The sequence below is a fragment of the Chiloscyllium punctatum genome, chromosome 1 (genome assembly GCF_047496795.1).
Source record: "Chiloscyllium punctatum isolate Juve2018m chromosome 1, sChiPun1.3, whole genome shotgun sequence".
In the NCBI taxonomy this organism is placed as follows: Eukaryota; Metazoa; Chordata; class Chondrichthyes; order Orectolobiformes; family Hemiscylliidae; genus Chiloscyllium; species Chiloscyllium punctatum.
The window spans coordinates 151,229,493-151,253,409 of NC_092739.1; positions in this window are offsets into that span (position 1 = coordinate 151,229,493).

Here is a 23,917-nt window from a genome sequence, read left to right on the forward strand (position 1 = left end):
TTTTTGCAGCAATTCGCTTTTCTGGAACCGTTACTGTTTCATGCATTCTAGAAAATATTTAGTGATCATTTGAATAAAAATAATGTGCCAAGGGTATGAGTGAAAAAAGCAGGAGATTTGGCTCGAGGTAATGATGATTATTTGAGGAGCTGGTGCAAACATGATGGAGCAAATCGCTTCCTTCTGTGTAATATCACTTATGGTTCTGCTTTATTTTCGTATGTAACCTGTTTGGCAAAGTGGTGCAGTAGTTAGTACTGTTACCTTACAGGACTAGGAGTCTGGGTTCAATTCCAGCCTTGGCTAAATCATAAGATAGAGGAGTAGAAATACACCATTTGGCCCATCAATTCTACTCTGCTATTTGATCTGGGTGACATGCTCTTCACCCCACCCCCCTTTCTCCTACAACCCAATTAAAAATCTAAGTCCTCCTTAAACTTACTCACTGACCCAGAATCTACCACACTTTGGGGTGGCGAATTTCAAAGATTCACAACCCTTTGGGAGATTATGTTTCTCTTCAACTCTGTTTTAAACTTGCTACCCCTGACCCTAACACTATGATCCCTGATCCTAGAATTCCCCACGAGAGGAAGCATCACATTCCTGGTGAAAAGCTTATGATTGAAACATTGACTCTCGTGCTTCTCGGATGCTTTTCCAGCACTGTACTTTTTGACTCTGATCTCCAGTATCTGCAGTCCTCACTTTTTCCCAAGAGGAAGCACCCGTCTATTTTATCATCTTGAATACTTCAGTTTAATCTCCTCTTACTCTTCTAACTTCCAGAGAGTATAGGCTTAAACTGTTCAATCTCCTTTCATACAACATGCCCCTCATCTCTGGGATCAATCTAGTGAACCTCCTCTGAACTGCTTCCAATACCATATCTTTCCTCAAAAAAGGGAACTAAAACTATGTACAATACTCCAGGTGCAGTCTCACCTGAATGTGTGGGTCTCCTCCAGTTGTGCTGGTTTCTTGACACAGTCCAACAACGTGCAGCTTAGGTGGATTGCCATGCTAAATTACCCTGTGGAATCCAGGTATGTGCAAATTAAGTGGATTAGCAATGGTAAGTGTTGAGTTGAGAGTGTGGAGCTGGAAAAGCACAGCAGGTGAGGCAGCATCCGAGTTCTCATTCCTGATGAAGGTCTTATGCCAGAAACGTCGATTCTCCTGCTCCTCGGATACTGCCTGACCTGCTGTGCATTTCCAGCATCACACTCTGGACTCTAATCTCCAGCATCTGCAGTCCTCACTTTCACCTGATGGTAAATGTGGAGTCTGAGAATAGAGTCATAGGACACAGAGATGTACAGCATGGAAACAGACCCTTCGGTCCAACCTGTCCACATGAACCAGATATCCCAACCCAATCTAGTCCCACCTGCCAGCACCCAGCCCATATCCCTCCAAACCCTTCTTATTCATATACCCATCCAAATGCCTCTGAAATGTTGCATTGTACCAGCCTCCACCACATCCTCTGGCAGCTCATTCCATACACGTACCACCCTCTGCGTGAAAAGGTTGCCCCTTAGGTCTCTTTTATATCTGTCCCCTCTCACCCTAAACCTATGCCCTCTAGTTATGGACTCCCCAACCCCAGGGAAAAGACTTTGTCTATTTATCCTATCCATGCCCCTCATAATTTTGTAAATCTCTATAAGGTCACCCCTCAGCCTCCGACACTCCAGGGAAAACAGTCCCAGCCTGTTCAGCCTCTCCTGACAGCTCAAATCCTCCAACCCTGGCAGCATCCTTGTAAATCTTTTCTGAACCCTTTCAAGTTTCACAACATCTTTCCGATAGGAAGGAGACCAGAATTGTACGCAATACTCCAACAGTGGCCTAACCAATGTCCTGTACAGCCGCAACATCACATCCCAACTCCTGTACTCAATACTCTGACCAATAAAGGAAAGCATACCCAATGCCTTCTTTACTATACTATCTAATTACGACTCCACTTTCAAGGAGTTATGAACCTGCGCTCCAAGGTCTCTTTGTTCAGCAACACTCCCTAGGGCCTTACCATTAAGTGTATAAGTCCTGCTAAGCTTTGCTTTTCCAAAATGCATCACCTCGCATTTATCTGAATTAAACTCCATCTGCCACTTCTCAGCCCATTGGCCCATCTGGTCCAGATCCTGTTGTAATCTGAGGTAACCCTCTTCGCTGTCCACTACACCTTCAATTTTGGTGTCATCTGCAAACCTACTAACTGTACCTCTTATGCTCGCATCCAAATCATTTATGTAAATGACAAAAAGTAGAGGATCCTTGTGGCACTCCACTGGTCACAGGCCTCCAGTCTGAAGAACAACCCTCCATCACCACCCTCTGTCTTCTACCTTTGAGCCAGTTCTGTATCCAAATGGCTAGTTCTCCCTGTATTCCATGAGGTATAACCTTGTTACTCAGTCTCCCGTGGGGAACCTTGTCGAACGCCTTACTGAAGTCCATATAGATCACGTCTAATGCTCTGCCCTCATCAATCTTCTTTTTTACTTCTTCAAAAAACTCAATCAATTTTGTGAGACATGATTTCCCATGCACAAAGCCATGTTGACTTTCCCGAATCAGTCCTTGCCTTTCCAAATACATGTACATCCTGTCACTCAGGATTCCCTCTAACAACTTGCCCAACACCGAAGTCAGGCTCACTGGTCTATAGTTCCCTGGCTTGTCTTTACCACCCTTCTTAAACAGTGGCACCACTTTTGCCAACCTCCAGTCTTCCGGCACCTCATCTGTGACTATCGATGATACAAATATCTCAGCAAGAGGCCCAGCAATCACTTCTCTCGCTTCCCACAGAGTTCTCGGGTACACCTGATCAGGTCCTGAGGATTTATCCACCTTTAACTGTTTCAAGACACCCAGCACTTCCTCCTCTGTAATCTGGACATTTTGCAAGATGTCACCATCTATTTCCCTACAGTCTACATCTTCCATATCCTTTTCCACAGTAAATACTGATGCAAAATATTCATTTAGTATCTCCCCCATTTTCTGTGGCTCCACACAAAGGCTGCCTTGCTGATCTTTGAGGGGACCTATTCTCTCCCTAGTTACCCTTCTGTCCTTGATATATTTGTAAAAACCCTTTGGATTCTCCTTAATTCTACTTGCCAAAGCTTTCTCATGTCCCCGTTTTGCCCTCCTGATTTCCCTCTTAAGTATACTTCTATTTCCTTTATACTCTTCTAAGGATTCACTCGATCTATCCTGTCTATACCTGACATATGCTTCCCTCTTTTTCTAACCAAACTCTCAATTTCCTTAGTCATCCAGCATTCCCTATACCTACCAGCCTTCCCTTTCACCCTGACAGGGATATACTTTCTCTGGATTCTTGTTATCTCATTTCTGAAGGCTTCCCATTTTCCAGCTGTCCCTTTACCTGCGAACATCTGCCTTCAATCAGCTTTCGAAAGTTCTTGCCTAATACCGTCAAAATTGGCCTTTCTCCATTTTAGAACTTCAACTTTTAGATCTGGTCTCTCCTTTTCCAATTCGATTTTAAAACGAATAGAATAATGGTCGCTGGCCCCAAAGTGCTCCCCCACTGACACATCAGTCACCTGCCCTGCCTAATTTCCCAAGAGTAGGCCAAGTTTTGCACCTTCTCTAGTAGGTACATCCACATACTGAATCAGAAAATTGTCTTGTACGCACTTAAGAAATTACTCTCCATCTAAACCTTTAACTCTATGGCATGTCCCAGTCGATGTTTGGAAAGTTAAAATCTCCGACCATAACTACCCTATTATTCTTACATCTAGCTGAGATCTCCTTACAAGTTTGTTTCTCAATTTCCCTCTGACTATTAGGGGGTCTATAATACAATCCCAATAAGGTTATCATCCCTTTCTTATTTCTCAGTTCCACCCAAATAACTTCCCTGGATGTATTTCCTGGAATATCCTCCCTCAGCACAGCTGTAACGCTATCCCTTATCAAAAATGCTACCCCCCTCCTCTCTTGCCTCTCTTTCTATCCTTCCTGTAGCATTTGTTTCCTGGAACATTAAGCTGCCAGTCCTGCCCATCCCTGAGCCATGTTTCTGTCATTGCTATGCTATCCCAGTCCCATGTTCCTAACCATGCCCTGAGTTCACCTGTTAGGCCCCTTGCATTGAAATAAATGCAGTTTAATTTATTAGTCCTACCTTGTCCCTGCCTGCCCTGACCGTTTGATTCACTTCTGTTCTCAGCTGTACCTGTCTGAGATTGATCTCTTACCTCACTATCTCCCTTGGTCCCACCCCCCCCCCCCCACCTTACTAATTTAAATCCTCCCGAGCAGCTCTAGCAAATTTCCCTGCCAGTATATTAGTCCCCTTCCAATTTAGGTGCAATCCGTCCTTCTTGTACAGGTCACTTCGACCCCAAAAGAGATTCCAATGATACAAAAATGTGAATCCTTCTTCCATACACCAGCTCCTCAGTCATGCATTCATCTGCTCTATCCTCCTATTCCTGCCCTCACTAGCTCGTAGCACTGGGAGTAATCCAGATATTACTACCCTTGAGGACCTCCTTTTTAAATTACTGCCTAACTCTCTGTAATCTCCCTTCAGAATCCCAACCTTCCCCCCCCCCCTATCATTGGTTCCAATGTGGACAATGACCTCTTGATGCCCCCTCTCCCCCGCGAGAACATTCTGCACCCTCTCTGAGACATCCTTGATCCTGGCACCAGGGAAACAACGTACCATTCTGCTTTATCTCTGCTGGCCACAGAAATGCTTGTCTGTACCTCAGACTACAGAATTCCCTAACACAATTGATCTCTTGGAAGCCGACGTACCCCTCGTTGCATTAGAGCCAGTCTCAATACCAGAAACTTGGCTGTTCGTGATACGTTCCCCTGAGAATCCATCACCCCTTACATTTTCCAAAACAGCATACCTGTTTGAAATGGGTATATCCACAAAAGACTCCTGCCCTAGGTGCTGACCTCTCTTACCCTTCCTGGAGTTAAACCATCTATGTGACTGTATCTGAGACTTTCCCCCCTTCCTATAATTGTCATTCATCACATACTGTTGCTGTTGCAAATTCCTCATCGCTTCTATCTGTCTCTCCAACCAATCCACTCAATCTGATAAGATTCGAATCCAACAGCATTTATGGCAGATATAATCCACAGTAACCCTTAAACTCTCTTTAAACTCCCACATCTAACAAGAAGTACATATCACTGCAAAGGCCATTTTTGCTCCTTCACAATCTACAGACCCAGAAAATAACACCGTCTTATTCCTCTACAAAACACTGCCCCAGGTTAAATTAAGAGCTATGGCTTATATTTTAAGTTTAATCAAGAGACTTATCTTCAAAAACATATAATCAAGAAAGAACCCACTGTACTCACTAAGACAGCCTTTCTCTTGGACAGACTTAAAACAACAATTAACTTATTTGATTCTGTGTTGTGAACTTCGCCCAAACAGGTTCTTCCAAGATTAGTTGTGAAATTCACTGTTTGTTAATTTTCCCAGATGCGCTCCGATATCCAGCGATACATGAATTCAAAAACAGCAAAGGCAGTAACTGTGCAGGCTCTCTCTCTCTCTCCTGCACCGTCCTCACAATGTGCTTCCTTTGTCTGCTCTCCTCCCTTTTAAAACTGCTGTTGTTTGACTTTTTTTTTCCAAAGTTCCAAAACAATGCAACAGCATATAAAACAGTAATTGCTGCACCTGGAATTCGAGGAAATCACCTCCAGAACCTAAAATACCTCAAAAAAAGGAGCAGCTCTTACAGCCAGAAATTTGTCCCGTCCTTCATCTTGGATAATAGGGTAGGGGTTTGGGTGGGATGGTCTTCAGAGGGTCATTGCAGACACAATGGACCAAATGCTGTCTTTCTATGATTCAACGTGTTAAATTGGAAAGTTGGATTTTCAAATCAACCTGCTCAGAGATGTTATTATACACCTCTGGAGTGGGGGGGTCTTAAATCCTGGATACCGCCACTGACCACAAGAGCCCCTAAAGAGTTAGATCTCATCGCTATTAATGTTCACTCACTTGTTCGTGAAAGGATATTACTATTTGGAACAGACCACAATTTTGACAATACAGTTGTATCTTGAAAGGGGAGTATTTCACAGAGAATAGCAACAGGATGCAATCCTAACACCCTTTACAGCCAGTGAAGTTATTGCTGTAGTGTAGAAACCACCAAGTTGGAAAACCAGTACAAACAGCAAAGTCATAATGACCACATAATCTGCTTTTGTGATATTAATATAATTCAGCTGAATTTCCAGAATGGGACCACATTGATCACATCCCTTGCAAACATTTGGTACCTCAGTTCCATAATAGAAGTGATAACATGAATAAATATTTCCTAACTAATTTCTGTAGGGATGTTGTTACACACTCCAGGAGCAGGTGTGATTTGAATCTCAGTCTCTTGGTCCATAGATAGAGTCACTACCACTGCACCGCCAAAGCCCAGACTTATTTTTGCCTAGAAATCTCCAAGTGTTCCAACTCCAAAATTTTTACAGTTAATGGATCATTTCTGCAGAATGTTAGAGCAGTGACTATTTTACATCATCAGCTGTAAGAAACCAGAGCAAATGTACATTTCAATTTTCTTTTACCATCATTCCAACTGATTGAAAATCCAACATACTTAAATTGCTGGTTATTAAATGCAAAATATTTATCTACTGTTTGAAAGGAAAGGCCATAGCACGCAAGCTTTAGAACAATATATATTGAAGCCAGTTAACAATAACTAATACCTGGGATAATGGAAACAATTAAGTTATTCTCCCCATTACAATAGTTCTCAGGAACTATCTCACCCTACGGGAAAGGGACTGAATGTTCCATCCTATTGAGTTTGTATAAAGATCAAAGGGAGAGGTCAAAATATGACTTCAGAACCTGAAAGAGGTAGATGAGATGACGTCATCTGTGAGCAGTCACAGAATGTTTACACTGCAGAAGGAGGTTACTTGGACAGTTGTTTTGCTCTTTACAGGAGCAGTGCAGCCTGTCCCACTCTCGCTGCCACAAGTTACCATCAACTGCTCTCTTGGTGATCCTCTCACACGGTGAGAAGTGAGAAGTGCAAACTCCTGCTGAGCAGTAAGGGTCCAGAGCCAACGCTATCCCAGCTGAGGTCTTCAAAGCTGGAGGTCAGTATATGGACTCTTTCAGTGTATGTAGGAGCAAGGGAACATCCTATCAGACAAGAAGATGCCTCCATTGCTCCACTGAGCAAGTGGAACTTGTCAAACTCACAGCAATTATCACGGAATCTCAGTGTCCTTCATCACCTGCAAAATCATTATTGATATCCTTCTGAACTGCCAGGATCCATCCCACAATCAAGGTCTGTTGCTAGCAAGTGAGAGTGATTTCAGAAAAGGTCAAGGTGTCACCGATGGGATGTTTGCAGTTAGAAAGCTCCAGCAGAAATGCCACACACAGAATAAGGACCTCTGCGCCACTTTATAGAATCCCTATGGTGTGGAAACAGGCCCTTCGGTGAAACAAGTCGCACCGAACTTCTGTAGAGTAACCCAACCAGACCCAATATTTACCCTAAGCCTGGACACTATGGGCAACCTAACCTGCACGTCTTTGGACTGTGGGAGGAAACCCTCGCAGACACGTGGAAAATATACAAACTCCACACAGTCGCCTGAGGCTGGAATCAAACCTGATGCTGTGAGGCAGCAGTGTTAACCACTGAGCCACTGTGCCACTCCTGTTGACTTGACCAAGACCTTTAATGCAGTGAATGCGAAGGCCTTGGGAAGTTCATGCAGAAATTCAACTTCACTGAAAAATTCATGGTGGCTCAGTGGATAGCCCTGCTGCCTCATAGTAGCAGGGTCCCAAGTTCAATTCCAGCTTTGGGTGACTGTTGGTGTGGAGTTTGCACATTCTCTCTGTGTCTGTGTGGGTTTCCTCCCACAGTCCAAAGATATGCAGGTCAGGTGAATTGGCCATGCTAAATTGCCCATAGTGTCAGGTGCATTAGTCAGAGGGAGATGGGTCTGGGTGGGTTACTCTTTGGAGGATTGGTGTGGACTTGATGGGCCAAAGGGCCTGTTTCCACAATGTAGGTAATCTAAAAATAAAGTTCCATGACAATATGCTCATTATAGCAACAATGCTGTCTGTGAGATGTAAGTGCTTCTCTTTTTTATGACTAGACTTCTCAACAACCTGTTTTTTTTCCCTGTTAATTTACTGTTGTCCCACATGGCCAGCAGGTGTTTTTGCATTTGCTCACAGAGCTTCAATATGTTTGCTTGCTTGCCAAACATCGAACAGAATGCCCCTACAGGTCCTCCCTTCAAAGTGGATTCAGTCACTGCTTGGTGGGACAAGTCATTCAAGCCCACACTGCATCTTCAGCACTTCCTCACAGGCCTGGAGTAATGGCTTTAGGAGTCTGGAGCTGCTGTTTGATCCTTGTTGGTCTTCCCACCTGGCAACTTCACCCTGAAAAGCCACCAGGACCTAACAGAAACAGGACACAGTTAAATGTAGGAATAACAAGCCAATATATGGAGGAGGTAGAATCTGTGAAGAGTTCCTTCTTCAGTCACAGATTCAGACTGTCCCAGATTGCGGTTCCAGCAATTCCAAAGACACACTGCCTTCCTCCTGCTCTTGCTGCATCTCCACAGATAGAAGCTACAACTGGGGGAGCAACAGGGAGGGAACCTGTGACTGGAGGTAATGCAGCATTGAAGAAGAGTCATTGCTGGACTCGAAACATTAATTATATTTCTGTCTGCACAGATGTAATTAGACTTGCTGAGCTTCTCCTGTTTTTATTTTGGATTTCCAGCAATTGCAGTATTTAGCTTTCATTGTCATGGATGATGACCCATTTCACTCTAAGATATTACCTTCTGCAGAAGTATGAAACTCAAACTTTTAACATCTTCTGGGATAGTGCAATGATTAAACAAAAAGCAAAGGAGAAATAATGGAATCCTGGAATGGACCATAGATCAAGAAAGGAGCAGGATTGTGAGGTGATAAAGTTGGTATATGTTATGCTGGCACAGTGCTCCTTTCAGAGGCGAGTCATGCTGAGTCATCAGCCTGCTTCGTTGACCTGTCCAAACTTGTTTTATGCTTTTACAGAGGTCATGTCTGGAGGAAAAAACCTCCCTCTATTGGGTTGTAATACACATTGGATTCACATGTTCTTTAGTTCTGGCTAGAGTCTAATAACAGCCCAATACACAATAAAGACCAGACCCAGAGAGCCAGCTCCCCCAAAGACAGAGACAGCACTTAGCAGAGAGGAAGACTTCTGTGTGGGGCCAGTGGTGAACGAAGTTGGGGACTAAGGAGGCGGTGGGAAATCAGAAGGGTCCTGTCCAGATTAATTTTGTTTTCCACAAACAAGGCAAAGCTGTTTGTGCCGAGCTAGTTTCTGTTTTGTTCCACCAAATAGTTAACATAATGGATGGACTTGATTATCTTGGTTTATTACTGTCGATTAATAATTGTTTTAGGCAACAAACCAAAACTATTCAGATGGCAGGAATTACTGAAGCATCATCCACCATAAACCAGTGTCTTCTCCTACTGTTGCTACTGCATGAACTTTATTCTGTATGATTTGTACCAACTACATGAAATGTTGAAATGTGTGGCCCCTTTGGTGAACAGAACAGAAGGAGAGTCATACTGGATTTGAAACATGAACACTGCTTCTGACTCCATAGATGCTGCTAGACCTCTGGTGGAAGATGTAAGACCTAGTCATCACTTTAAAAATAAAAGGTGCCTTCCATTTAAGACAGAGGTATGGTGAAATCATACTTTACAGAGAGCAATTAGCCTTTGGAATACTTTCCTTCAAGCAGTGATGAAAGGCAAGTTTTTGAATATTTTGAAGGCATTGGTGAAAAGATTCTTGGATAAGCAAGGGGATGAAAGGTAATTGGGGTTAGCGGTTTTGCAGTGGCAAATTGTCTGACCAATTTCAGTTCATTGAAGGGCAACGTGCTGCAGATTACATTCCTAGATTTGCAGAGGGGATTCAATAAGATGCCATGTCAAAGCTTATTGCAGAAAGTAAAAACTCGTGGAGTAGGGGATAACATATTGGCCTGGATAGAAAACTGACTGATTAGCAGGAAGTAGAGACTAGCTGTCAGTGGAACTTTTTCAGGTTGGCAGGATAAAGGGAGGGCAGTGGTAGTCTGGCGCACTGACCTCTACACCGCTGAAGCCAAACGCCAACTCGAGGACACCTCTTCCTACTGCCCCCTTGACCATGACCCCACCCCCCATCATCAAACCATCATCTCCCAGACTATACAGAACCTCATCACCTCAGGGGATCTGCCACCCACAGCTTCCAACCCCATAGTCCGGGAACCCCGCACTCTCCGGTTCTACCTCCTTCCCAAGATCCACAAGCCTGACCACCCTGGCCGACCCATTGTCTCAGCATGCTCCTGCCCCACTGAACTCATCTCTACCTACCTCGACACTGTCCTATCCCTCCTGGTCCAGGAACTCCCCACATACGTTCAAGACACCACCCACGCCCTCCACCTCCTCCAAGACTTCCATTTCCCCAGCCCCCAACACCTCCTCTTCACCATGGATATCCAATCCCTCTACACCTCCATCCGCCATGACCAGGGCCTCTAAGCCCTCTGTTTTTTTTCCTCTCCAGAGGTCCCCAACATTACCCTTCCACCTACACACTCATTCGTTTGGCTGAACTGGTCCTCACCCTTAACAATTTCTCCTTTGAATCCTCCCACTTCCTCCAGACCAAAGGGGTAGCCGTGGGCACACGTATGTGCCCCAGCTATGCCTGTCTCTTTGTTGGCTACGTAGAGCAGTTGATCTTCCGTGATTACACCGGCACCACTCCCCACCTCTTCCTCCGGTACGTTGATGACTGCATTGGCGCCACCTCGTGCTCCCGCGAGTTGGTTGAGCATTTCATCAACTTCACCAACACATTCCACCTTGACCTTACATTTACCTGGACCATCTCTGACACCTCCCTCCCCTTCCTGGACCTCTCCATCTCCATTAATGACGACTGACTTGACACTGACATTTTTTACAAACCCATCAACTCCCACAGCTACCTGGATTACACCTCTTCCCACCCTACCACCTGCAAAAATGCCATCCCATATTCCCAATTCCTCCGCCTCCACCGTATCTGCTCCCTGGAGGACCAATTCCACCACAGACCACACCAGATGGCCTCCTTCTTTAGAGACCACAATTTCCCTTCCCACGTGGTTAAAGATGCCCTCCAATGCATCTCGTCCACATCCTGCACCTCTGCCCTCAGACCCTACCCTCCAACCGTAACAAGGACAGAACGCTCCTGGTGCTCACCTTCCACCCTACCAACCTTTGCATAAACCAAATCATCCGCCGACATTTCGACCACCTCCAAAAAGACCCCACCACCAGGTATATATTTCCCTCCCCACCCCTTTCTGCCTTCTGCAAAGACCGTTCCCTCCGTGACTACCTGGTCAGGTCCACGCCCCCCCTACAACCCACCCTCCCATCCTGGCACTTTCCCCTGCCGCCGCAGGAACTGTAAAACCTACGCCCACACCTCCTCCCTCATCTCTATCCAAGGCCCTAAAGGAGCCTTCCACATCCATCAAAGTTTTACCTGCACATCCACTAATATCATTTATTGTATCCGTTGCTCCTGATGCAGTCTCCTCTACATTGGGGAGACTGGGCTCCTCCTAGCAGAGCGCTTTAGGAAACATCTCCGGGACACCCGCACCAATCAAACACACCACCCCGTGGCCCAACATTTCAACTCCCCCTCCCAATCTGCCGAGGACATGGAGATCCTGGGCCTCCTTCACCACCGCTCCCTCACCACCAGATGCCTGGAGGAAGAATGCCTCACTTTCCGCCTCGGAACACTTCAACCCCAGGGCATCAATGTGGACTTCAACAGTTTCCTCATTTGCCCTTTCCCCACCTCACCCTAGTTCTAAACTTCTAGCTCAGTAACTGTCCCCATGACTTGTCCGGACTTGTCCTACCTGCCTATCTTCTTTTCTACCTATCCACTCCACCCTCTCCTCCCTGACCTATCACCTTCATCTCCACCCCCACTCACCCATTGTACTCTATGCTACTTTCTCCCCACCTCCACCCTCCTCTAGCTTATCTCTCCATGCTTCAGGCTCACTGCCTTTATTCCTGATGAAGGGCTTTTGCCCGAAGCGTCGATTTCACTGCTCCTTGGATGCTGCCTGAACTGCTGTGCTCTTCCAGCACCACTAATCCAGAATCTGGTTTCCAGCATCTGCAGTCATTGTTTTTACCACCAAGATGTAATAAGTGTTATGCCACAGGTAACAGTGCTGGACCTGAACTGTTTTTAATATATCGAAATCATTTTGATGAAGGGATACAATTGTCAAATCTGCTGACAACACAAAGATAGATAGGAAAGTAAGTGATGATGAGGATATAAAGAGGTTACAAAAAGACATATGCAGGTTAAGTGAGTGGGTAAAGTTGTAGCAAAAGGAGTATATTGTGGGAAATGTTGAAACTGTCCATTTTGACAGGAAGAATAAAGAAGTGGTGTTTTATCTAAATGTTAAGAGACTGCAGAGTTCTGAAATGAAGAAGGATCTGGGTGTCCTTGTTTATAGATTGCAAAAGATTAGTATCCAGGTACAATGAGTGAAGAGGAAAGCTAATCATACATGATCATTTATCAGAGGAATTATACACTGAAGTAGGGACGTTATGCTTAAATGGGAATGTATCTGGAGAACGATGTACAATACTGGTTGCCTTATGTAAGGATGTCAATGTGTTGCAGTCTTTCCAGAGTCAGTTTACTAAACAGATACTTGGAATGGACAGGTTATCTTTTGAGGAAAGGTTGGACTGGCTAACACTGTATCCAATAGTGTTTAGAAGAGTAAGATCTTGAGGGGCTTTGACAGGGTAGATGTAAAGAAGACGTTTTCTCTTGTGGGAGAACCTTGATGTGTTTAAAAATCAATGGGCGCCCATTTAAAACAGAGGTTACGCTCAATGTTTCCTCTCAGATGGTTCTGAATCTTTGGAACTCTCTCCCTGATGGATCCTTGTTAAGAACATGGATGCAAGATTGTCAGGCTTGGCCAAGTATGTGGAATGGAGGTTGCAATGAGATGGAGTTGAGGAATGGTGGAGTTGTGTCTCAGCTGGTTGAAACCCCTGTTCCTGCTCATGTGTATGTATTAAACCTCTGATGTCATAGTGACATCAGATCACAAGGAACTGAAATCTGAGTCTGTAAAGTTCTGGACACCAGTAACCTCTGACCATGCCTTGTAAATTTTGTTGATAATCACACAGGTGAGTTACCACAACGCCTACCTTTAGTTGGCATCTACAAGATGAATGGCTGAAATTCAACAATCCTCAGATAACACCTTCCCAAACCCACAACCACTTCCATTCAGAAGGACAAGAGCAGAAGATACAGGAGAATACCACCACATGCAAGTCCCCCTTCAAGCCATACACTATTCTGACTTGGAAATATATTACCATTCCTTCAATGCTGTTAGGCCAAAATCCTGGATTCCCTCCCTAGGGACATTGTGGGTCTACCTGCAATGCTCAAACTGCAGCGATACAAGAAAGCAGCACACTACCACCTCCTCCTCCTCCTCCAGAGTGAGTAGGGATGGGGAATAAATGCTGGCTCAGCCAGCACCATTCATGTCCCACAACTGATTGAAAAATATTTCTCCTTATCAAATCCCATCTTAATTTTTAATACCTCCATTAAACATCCCCTTAATCTTCTCTGTTCTAAGCAGAATGATATTAACCTTAAAAATTCACTTCACATCAACTAGTTCCCTCAATCCTGGTATCATTCCAGTTAATATAGAACGTAGAACATAGAGCAGTACAGCACAGAACAGGCCCTTCAGCCCATTATGTTGTGCTGACCATTGATCCTCATGTGAGGTAAACCTAATGTACGAACACTCAAATTTCTGTGACCATATGCATGTCCAGTAGTCTCTTAAATATCCCCAATGACCTCGCTTCCACAACAGCTGCTTGCAACGCATTCCATGCTCTCACAACTCTCTGTGTAAAGAACCTGCCTCTGACATCCCCTCTATGCTGACAATTTCTGCCCTGGGAGAAAGTTTCTGGCTATCAACTCTATCTATGCCTCTCATTATCTTGTACTTCTCAATTAGGTCCCCTCCCTTCCTTTTTTCCAATGAAAAAAGTCCGAGCTCAGTCAACCTCTCTTTGTAAGATAAGCCCTCCATTCCAGGCAGCATCCTGGTAAACCTCCTCTGAACCCTCTCCAAAGCATCCACATCTTTCCTATAATAGGGCGACCAGAACTGGACACAGTATTCCAAGTGCGGTCTAACCAAAGTTTTACAGAGCTGCAACAAGATCTCACGGCTCTTAAACTCAATCCCCCTGTTCATGAAAGTCAAAACACCACATGCTTTCTTAACAACCCTGACAACTTGGGTGGCCATTTTAAGGGATCTATATACCTGCACACCAAGATCCCTCTGTTCCTCCACACTGCCAAGAACCATGTATTTAATCCTGTACTCAACTTTCAAGTTTGACCTTCCAAAATGCATCACTTTGTATTTATCCAAGTTGAACTCTATCTGCCACCTCTCAGCCCACCTCTGCATCCTGTCAATGTAACGCTGCAGCCTACAACAGTCCTTTGTACTGTCAACGACACCTCCAACCTTTGTGTTGTCTGCAAACTTGCTAAACCATCCTTCAATCTCCTCATCCAAGTCATTAATAAAAATTACAAAGAGTAGAGGCCCAAAAACAGATCCCTGTGGAACACCACTAACCACTGACTTCCAGACAGAATATTTTCCTTCCACTACCACTCGCTCTCTTCTGTCGACCAGCCAATTCTGTATCCAGACAGCTAAATTTCCCTGTATCCCATTTCTCCTGATCTTCTGAATGAGCCTACCATGGGGAACCTTATTAAATACCTTACTGAAGTCCATATACACCACATCCACTGCTCGACCCTCATCAACTTGTCTAGTAACATCCTCAAAGAACTCAATAAGATTTGTGAGGCATGACCTGCTCCTCACAAAGCCGTGCTGACTGCCTTTAATTAAGCCATGCTCTTCCAGATGGCCATAAATCCTATCCCTCAGAAACCTTTCTAACATCTTGCAGACGACAGACATGAGACTGACTGGTCTGTAATTGCTGGGGATATCCCTATTTCCTTTCTTGAAGAGAGGAATTACATTTGCCTCCCTCCAGTCCTCAGGTACGACTCCAGTGGAGAGCGAGGATGCAAAAATCTTTGCAAGTGGCGAAGCAATTGCATTTCTCGTTTCCCAAAGCAGCCGAGGACAAATCTGGTCCGGGCCTGGCGACTTATCAATCTTAACATTTGACAAAATTTTCAACACATCAGCTTCCTCAATCTCTATCCGTTCCAGCATGCACACCTGCTCCTCAATGATTTCAGTCACTACAAGGTCCTTTTCTTTAGTAAAGACAGAAACAAAAAACTCATTTAGGGCTTCCCCTACCTCCTCAGACTCTATACACAAGTTCCCTATGCTATCCCTGATCGGCCCCACTCTTTCTTTGATCATTCTCTTATTCCTCACATACGGTTAAAATGCCTTTGGATTCTCCCTAATCCTTCCGGCCAAGCCTTTTTCGTGCCCCCTCCTGGCTCTCCTCAGACCATTTTTGATCTCCTTCCTCGCCTGCCTGTAATCCTCTAGAGCTGAGCAAGACCCCTGCTTCCTCCACCTTACGTAAGCTGCCTTCTTTCTTTAGACAAGTAGCTCCTCCACTCTCATCATCCAAGGTTCCTTTATCTTACCCCTTCTTGTCTGTCTCAGAGGAACACATTTATGCATCACTCGCAACAACTGTTCCTTAAAAAGTCTCCACATGTCTATAGTGCCCTTTCCATGGAACGATTGCCCCCAGTCCATGCGTCCCAACTCACGTCTGATAGTATCATAGTTTCCTTTTCCCCAATTAAATATTCTCCCATTGTGCCTGCTTCTCTCCTTTTCCATAGCTATGTAGAACGTGAGGCAGTTGTGGTCACTATCACCAAAATGCTCTCCCACCACAAGATCTGACACTTGCCCAGGCTCATTGCCGAGCACCAAATCCAAAATGGCCTCTCCCCTCGTCGGCCTGTCAACGTACTGAGTTAGGAAACCCTCCTGAACACACCTTACAAAAACAACTCCTTCCAAACCATCTGCTCGAAGGAGATTCCAATCAATATTGGGAAAGTTAAAGTCACCCATTACAACAATCCTACTACATTCAAACTTTTCCAAAATCTGCCGACCTATGCTTTCTTCAATCTCCCTGCTGCTATTGGGGGGCCTGTAGTAAACCCCTAATGAGGTGACTGCTCCCTTACTGTTCCTAATTTCCACCCATACTGACTCAGTAGGCAGACCCTCCTCGACAATGGTAACTTCTGTAGCTGTGATACTCTCTCTGATTAGCAGTGCTACATCTTTCTGCATTCTCTGCAATGTCCATTCATTATCTTTCAGGTTTGGTTTTGTGCAGCTCATCTGCCCATCAACAATGTACTCACTCAAGATAACAAGCTGTAATTTTATTGATTTGGTTCAATCCTGATGAATTAGCAAACCCTGTGTTTCAATACACACACACACTTACTCTCACACACACAAAACTGGCTCCACAGTAGCCAATGAATTTGCAACATCATGGTCATCATTAGAATAATTTATTCATTTTTCAGCTATGCGCAATCTATTTCCAAAATTTAAAAAACAATATCCTGTTGGAGTCATTAATGAAATAAACTATTTGTCAAAGCTGCAACGTCCCTTCTCTGCCCGACTCAGCAAAATTCACTAAATGTTAAAAGTCTCTGCATTCACTAAGGGTTTATATAGCTCCCAGCTCCTCTTCACTAAAGTGTGGTGGGAAGCCCACAGTAGAGGTCACATCCAGAGTGTTCATCACTCCTTGCCTAATACCTTGGGGAAGGTCTGAGATAAGAGCCAATCACCACCCTTGCAGGGTGTCACCTGATGCAGGTGAGGAAGTTACCAGGCATGTGGTTCAGGCAGTGACAGAGAGCAGGAGAAGTAGGCCTATCACTGTGGATGCAGTTACTGCCTGGAATGGGAAAAGGCTTCTGGCTGGCTGGGTGAGCTCAATGTGTGGGACGAGATAAGGAATCTCACAACCCAATTCAGACTACTCTCCTACCACACACCTTTTTTTAAAACCCAGATCGAGCAGCTGTTCCACAAATTAGAAAACAGTTTCAAACTTTTACTGTCTGAGCTCTGCCATCAGGCCTGGGTACCAAAAAGCATTAACTTCTGAACTTGGGGAATCCAAACTGAAATTTGGCACAGCTTTCAAACATCTTGCAAACTGTTTTGATTTATTTATTATAAATACAGTGAATAGCCACCTTCTGGCACCATCTTAAAACACAAAAAAAAACAAAAAAAGGTATGAAATGCCAAAAGAAAAACCAGTGTGATGCTGGAAAAGCACAGCAGGTTGGTCAGAATCTGAGGAGCAGGAGAGTCGATGTTTTGAGCATAAGCTCTTCGTCAGGAATAAAGAGCCTATCCTTGAAATGTTGATACACATTCCTGATGGACACATTATGCTCGATACATCGACTCTCCTGCTCCTCGGAATCTGCCTGACCTGCTGTGCTTTTCCAGTGCCACACTTTTTGACTCTAATCTCCAGCATCTGTAGTCCTCACTTTCTCCCAAAAGAAAAACCAACAAAGTTTGTCTCATCTCGATAAAGTTATGTGGGTCTTTGGAACAGCTCCCACTTTGAGCTCAGCCGTTGGCCTGATCCAGGCTCCTCCATCCAAGTGCTGAGTCCATGCTTCTAAACTAATGACCCTGCTGCAAATGCGCTTCACCACCGTCACTGGAACAGAGAATTGTTACTCTCCGGCCCCATCATGCATCGCAATGCCGCCACCGCCATGAGTTGTTGCTGGACCAACCTCACAGATGCAGCCACTGCCAGTGCCGCAGGGTCCTGCAATGGAACCAAACCTGCAGCTGTCTGCCGTCTCCTCTGTCAGGTGCCTAGGCCTAGCTGTGGACTTGGCACCTTGGGTCAGCCTGTGAGTCTGGACCAGCGTGTCCTCCATGGAACTTCCATGGCCGTAGAGCACAGTGTTTGGTTTGTTGAGTCAGTACCTGTCTATTTAATAAGGAAGAGTCAGCATGGATTTCTCAAGGAGAAATTGTATTTAATTTAACTGCATTTTGCAGAGGTAACAGAAGGGCTCAGTGATGTTGATATTGCGTCGATGACTTACAGCACGTGTTTCATTGAATGACACAACAGGCCTGTCAGGAAAGTTAAGGTTCATGGAATAAAAACGTACAGTGACTGCGTGGAGACAAAATTGTCTGAGTGACAGGAAACACAGAGTAATGGTCAATGGATATCTTTCAGGCCAGAAGAAGATTTGAAGTGGAGTTCAATGTTTGCAGATGACAAAATCTTGGAATAATTGTAAGCGGTGAGGCGGACTAGATAAAACTCCAAAAGGACATTGACAAGTTGCTGGAGAGGGTGGATAGGTGTCAGGTGAGATTCAATGGAAAGAAGAGCGAGGTGATGCACTTGGTTGGAAGGAGGTTGAAAGACAATATAACATCACAGGTACAATTCGAAAGAGGGTGCAGGTGCAGTCAGCCAAGTTGTATGTGTGCACTGATCACTGTTAGCAGCAAGAGAGGTTGAGGGAGCAATAAATGTGCATCCAGTATGCTTTGTCTTATTACTAATGGGACATAAAATACAAGAAGATAGAGGTGGTTGTACTTGTATCAGACACTTGTTACAGCTCAGTTGGAGTGTTGTGTCTGAGCACCAAATTACAGTTTCTCTTTTTCTTTATGTGATGTGGGTGTTGATGTCTAGGCTGATATTTATTACGCACTTCTAATTGCCCAGAGGGAAATTAAAGACTCAGCCACATTGCTGTGGGTCTGGAATAATATGTAGGTCAGATCAGGTAAGGTTCGCAAATTTCCTTCCAGAAAGAACATGAGTAAACTCATTCCTGATGAAGGGCTTATGCCTGAAACGTCAATTCTCCTGCTCCTTGGATGCTGCCTGACCTGCTGTGCTTTTCCAGCACCACACTCTCAACTCTAATCTCCAGCATCGGCAGTCCTCACTTTCACCTTGGTGGCCTAGTTGATTTTAACCTCACCACAACTCCCACGTCATCTCCTCTGCCCTGAAGCTCTTCAACCCTGTACCGAAACAGATTCGCTACCACAGCCACATTTGCTTCCTCAGCGCCTGCCTCTGTAACCAACTCATCCCACATGGATTTTTAACATGGTCCAACCCAGTCCAACATTTACAGGAATGATTTCAGGTACGAGAAATTTCAGTTCTGAGGAATAGATTGAATTAAGTGGAAATGTTCTTGCTAGAAAAGAAGGCCAAGGGGGAGATCTGAGAGAGACTTTCAATATTATAATCAAGTTTGATCGAATAGATTGGGTAAAACTGTTGCGACTTCTAAAGAGTTCAAGAACGAGAGGGCACAAATTAAAGTTAGTTGCGAATGTGATGTCAGGAACAACTGAAAAGAAAAGTTGCTGGTGATCACAGTGGGTCAGGCAGCATCCATGGAGACAAAGTGAGCTCACCATTTGAATCCTGATGACCGTCTCCACGGATGCGGCCTGGCCTTCTGCGATCTCCAGCAATTTTTGTTCTCAGGACAGATTCCTGCATCTGCAGTAATTTTCTCCTCCAAATTTTTCAACATAACAAGTAGTAAGGCTATGGAATACACTGTCTGGAAGCAGATTCAGTTGAGGCATTCAAGCAGGAATTGGATGATTATTTGGATAAAATAACATGCAAGGGTATGGGGGAAAAGCAGGCAATTGGCAGTTGGATGTTCATTTGAAGAGCAGATTCCTAAATGATGGGTTGAATGACCTTCTTCTTCATCAAAACAAGTCTCTGATTACATTGTGCTTAGTTCCTTTGTTGTAGAAATATGTTTGTGTGGACCATCTGTCAGGATTGAGGGTGACTTTGTTCCACTGTGAATTGTTGGTGCCCAGGTGATTCAATTGTCCAATACTGTCACAGCTGGGGCAGGTGGTATTTGCTACTTCAGGTGGAATCAGTGTCTGTGTTCCACATATGGGAGTAGGTTAGCTAGAGTTGGCTTAATGGCTAGCTTGTAATGCAGAATAACATCAGCAACATGAACCTCTGGTTTCACTTCCTACACTATGACAGATGACACCAAAATTAAAGGTGTAGTAGACAGCGAAGAAGGTTACCTCGGCTTAAAATGGGATCAGATGGGCCAATGGTCTGGGGAGTGGCAAATAGAGTTTAATTTAAATAAATGTGAGGTGCTGCATTTTGGGAAAGCAAATCTTAGCAGGACTTATACGATAAGGTTCTAGGGAGTGTTGCTGAACAAAAGGACATTGGAATGCAGGTTCATAGCTCCTTGAAAGTGGAGTCGCAGGTAGGTAGGATAGTGAAGAAAGCGTTTGGTATGCTTTCCTTTATTAGTCAGAGTATTGAGTACAGGAGTTGGGAGGTCATGTTGCAGCTGTACAGAACATTAGTTAGGCCATTGTTGGAATATTGCATGCAATTCTGGTCTCCTTCCTATCAGAAAGATGTTGTGAAACATTCGGACTGGCACAGAGCCTGTCCCTGTTGCACAGAAGGGAAGGAGGGAAAGGATGAGTGATAGTCATTGGGGACTCAATAGTTAGAGGCTCAGATAGAAAGTTTGTTAGGAACGCCTAACTATTTGACATGTTAAAAATGCAATTTCTGTTTTTCACCGGCAGCAGCAACTCGAAGGGCGGGAGCTTGGAGCAGGGGTCTGCGGGAGCGGTGAGCCACTAAAATGAGTTTTGATATTTGAAATCAGAGAGCAGAGGTTTCTGGGAAGGAGGGACATCTTTTTATTTCCATCCTGCTATATAAGTCAGTGTTTTCTACACCTTTGTAGGGCCTCCCACCCAACCACCTCCTCGAATCTTAAAGACCAGGAACATATCAGGTAAGCGTCTGTTCTTTTTTACTTTGTGAGAAGGGGATGGCAGTGCAGTGATGGCAGCGCAGGGAGAGAATGTTCCTCCTGCATGAGGTGAGGGACGCCAATAGTGTCCCATCCAAGTACATCTGCAGGAAGTGCACCCAACTCTCGCTCCTCAAGACCGTGTTAGGGAACTGGAGTGGGAGCTGGACAAACGTCTGATCATTCGGGAGGCAGAGGCTGTGATAGATAGGAGTTACAGGGAAGTAGTTACTCCAAGGCACGAAGAAAGCTGGGTGACTGTCCGAAGAGGGATAAAGCAGTCAGTGAAGGGATCCCCTGCGATACTGTTGAGGGGGACGACTTACCAGGGGTATGCAGTGGGGCCCAGGTCTCTGGCACAGAGCCTGTCCCTGTTGCACAGAAGGGAAGGAGGGAAAGGAGGAGTGATAGTCATTGGGGACTCAATAGTTAGAGGCTCAGATAGAAAGTTTGTTGGGAATGAACAAGACTCACGGTTGGTGTGTTGCCTCCCAGGTGCTAGGGTTCGTGATGTCTCGGATCGTATCTTTGGGATACTTTCTCCCCACCCCCACCCCCACCCTCCTCTAGCTTATCTCTCCACGCTTCAGGCTCACTGCCTTTATTCCTGATGGAGGGATTTTGCCCAAAATGTCAATTTCGCTGCTCCTTGGATGCTGCCTGAACTGCTGTGCTCTTCCAGCACCACGAATCCAGAATAAGATTAGGGCCAATCTAGTATAGTAGTGGGAAGTTGTGTGTGGAGTCAGAGGAAAATTTTTTGACAGTATTTACTCCAGAAAATGACAATGTTGTCGAGGAGAATACTGAGATACAGACTACTAGACTAGGTAAGATTGAGGTTCACAAGGAAAAGGTATTAGAAATCCTACAGAGTGTAAAAATAGATAAATCCCATGGGCAGGTTGGGATTTATCCTAGGATCCTCTGGGAATAGAGAATAAACAATAGGTGCAGGAGTAGGCCATTTTGCCCTTTGAGCCTGCACCACCATTCAATATGATCATGGCTGATCATCCTTAATCAGTATCCTGTTCCTGCCTTATCTCCATAACCCTTGATTCCATTACCCTTGAGAGCTCTATCCAATTCTTTCTTAAATGAATCCAAAGACTGGGCCTCCACTGCCCTCTGGGGCAGAGCATTCCACACAGTCACCACTGTCTGGGTGAAGAAGTTTCTGCTCATCTCTGTCCTAAATGGTCTACCTCGTATTTTTAAGCTGTGTCCTCTGGTTCGGCACTCACCCATCAGCGGAAAGATGCTTCCTGCCTCCAGAGTGTCCAATCCTTTCATAATCTTATATGTCTCAATCAGATCCCCTCTCAGTCTTCTAAACTCAAGGGTATACAAGCCCAGTTGCTCCAGTCTTTCAGTGTAAGGTAATTCCGCCATTCCAGGAATTGACCTCGTGAACCTATGCTGCACTCCCTCAATAGCCAGAATGTCTTTCTTCAAATTTGGAGACCAGAACAGCACACAATACTCCAGGTGTGGTCTCACCAGGGCCCTGTACAGCTGCAGAAGAGCCTCTTTGCTTCTATACTCAATCCCTCTTGTTATGAAGGCCAGCATGCTATCAGCCTTCTTCACTACCTGCTGTACCTGCATGCTTACCTTCATTGACTGGTGTACAAGAACACTCAGATCTCTTTGGACTGCCCCTTTACCTAAATTGATTCCATTCAGGTAGTAATCTGCCTTCCTGTTCTTGCCACCAAAGTGGATAACCATACATTTATCCACATTAAACTGCATCTGCCATGCATCTGATCACTCACCTAACCTGTTCAGATCACCCTGTAATCTCCTAACATCCTCCTCACATTTCACCCTGCCACCCAATTTAGTATCATCAGCAAATTTGCTAATGTTATGACTAATACCATCTTCTATATCTTTAATATATATTGTAAAAAGCCAAGGTGGAGATTGCCAAGCATTTGGCATTGATCTTTAAATCGTCATTGTCTACAGGAATAGTGCAGAAGACTGGAGGATAGCAAATGTGGTTCCCCTGTTCAAGAAGGGAAGTAGAGACAATCCTGGTAATTATAGACCAGTGAGCCTTACTTCAGTTGTTGGTAAAGTTTTGGAAAAGGTTATAAGAGATAGGATTTATAATCATCTAGAAAAGAATAATTTGATTAGGGATAGTCAGCACGGTTTTATGAAGGGTAGGTTGTGCCTAACGAATCTTATTGAGTTTTTTGACAAAGTGACCAAACAGGTAGAGGAGAATAAACCAGTTGATGTGGTGCATATGGATTTCAGCAAGGCGTTCGATAAGGTTCCCCACAGTAGGCTATTGCACAAAATGTGGAGGAATGGGATTTTGGGAGATATAGCAGTTTGGATCAGTAATTGGCTTGCTGAAAGAAGACAAAGGGTCCTGGTTGATGAGAAATGTTCATCCTAGTGTCCAGTTACCAGTGGTGTACTGCAAGGGTCAGTGTTGGATTCACTGCTGTTCGTCATTTTTATAAATGACCTGGATGAGGGCTTGGAAGGGTGGGTTAGCAAATTTGCAGACATCACTAAGGTCGATGGAGTTGTGGATAGTGATGAAGGATGTTGTAGGTTACAGAGAGACATAGATAAGCTGCAGAGCTGGGCTGAGATATGGCAAATGCAGTTTAATGAAGACAAGTGTGAGGTGATTCACTTTAGTCGGAGTAACTGGAATGCAAAATACTGAGCTAATGGTAAGATTCTTGGTAGTGTAGATGAGCAGAGAGATCTCGTTGTCCATGTACACAGATCCTTGAAAG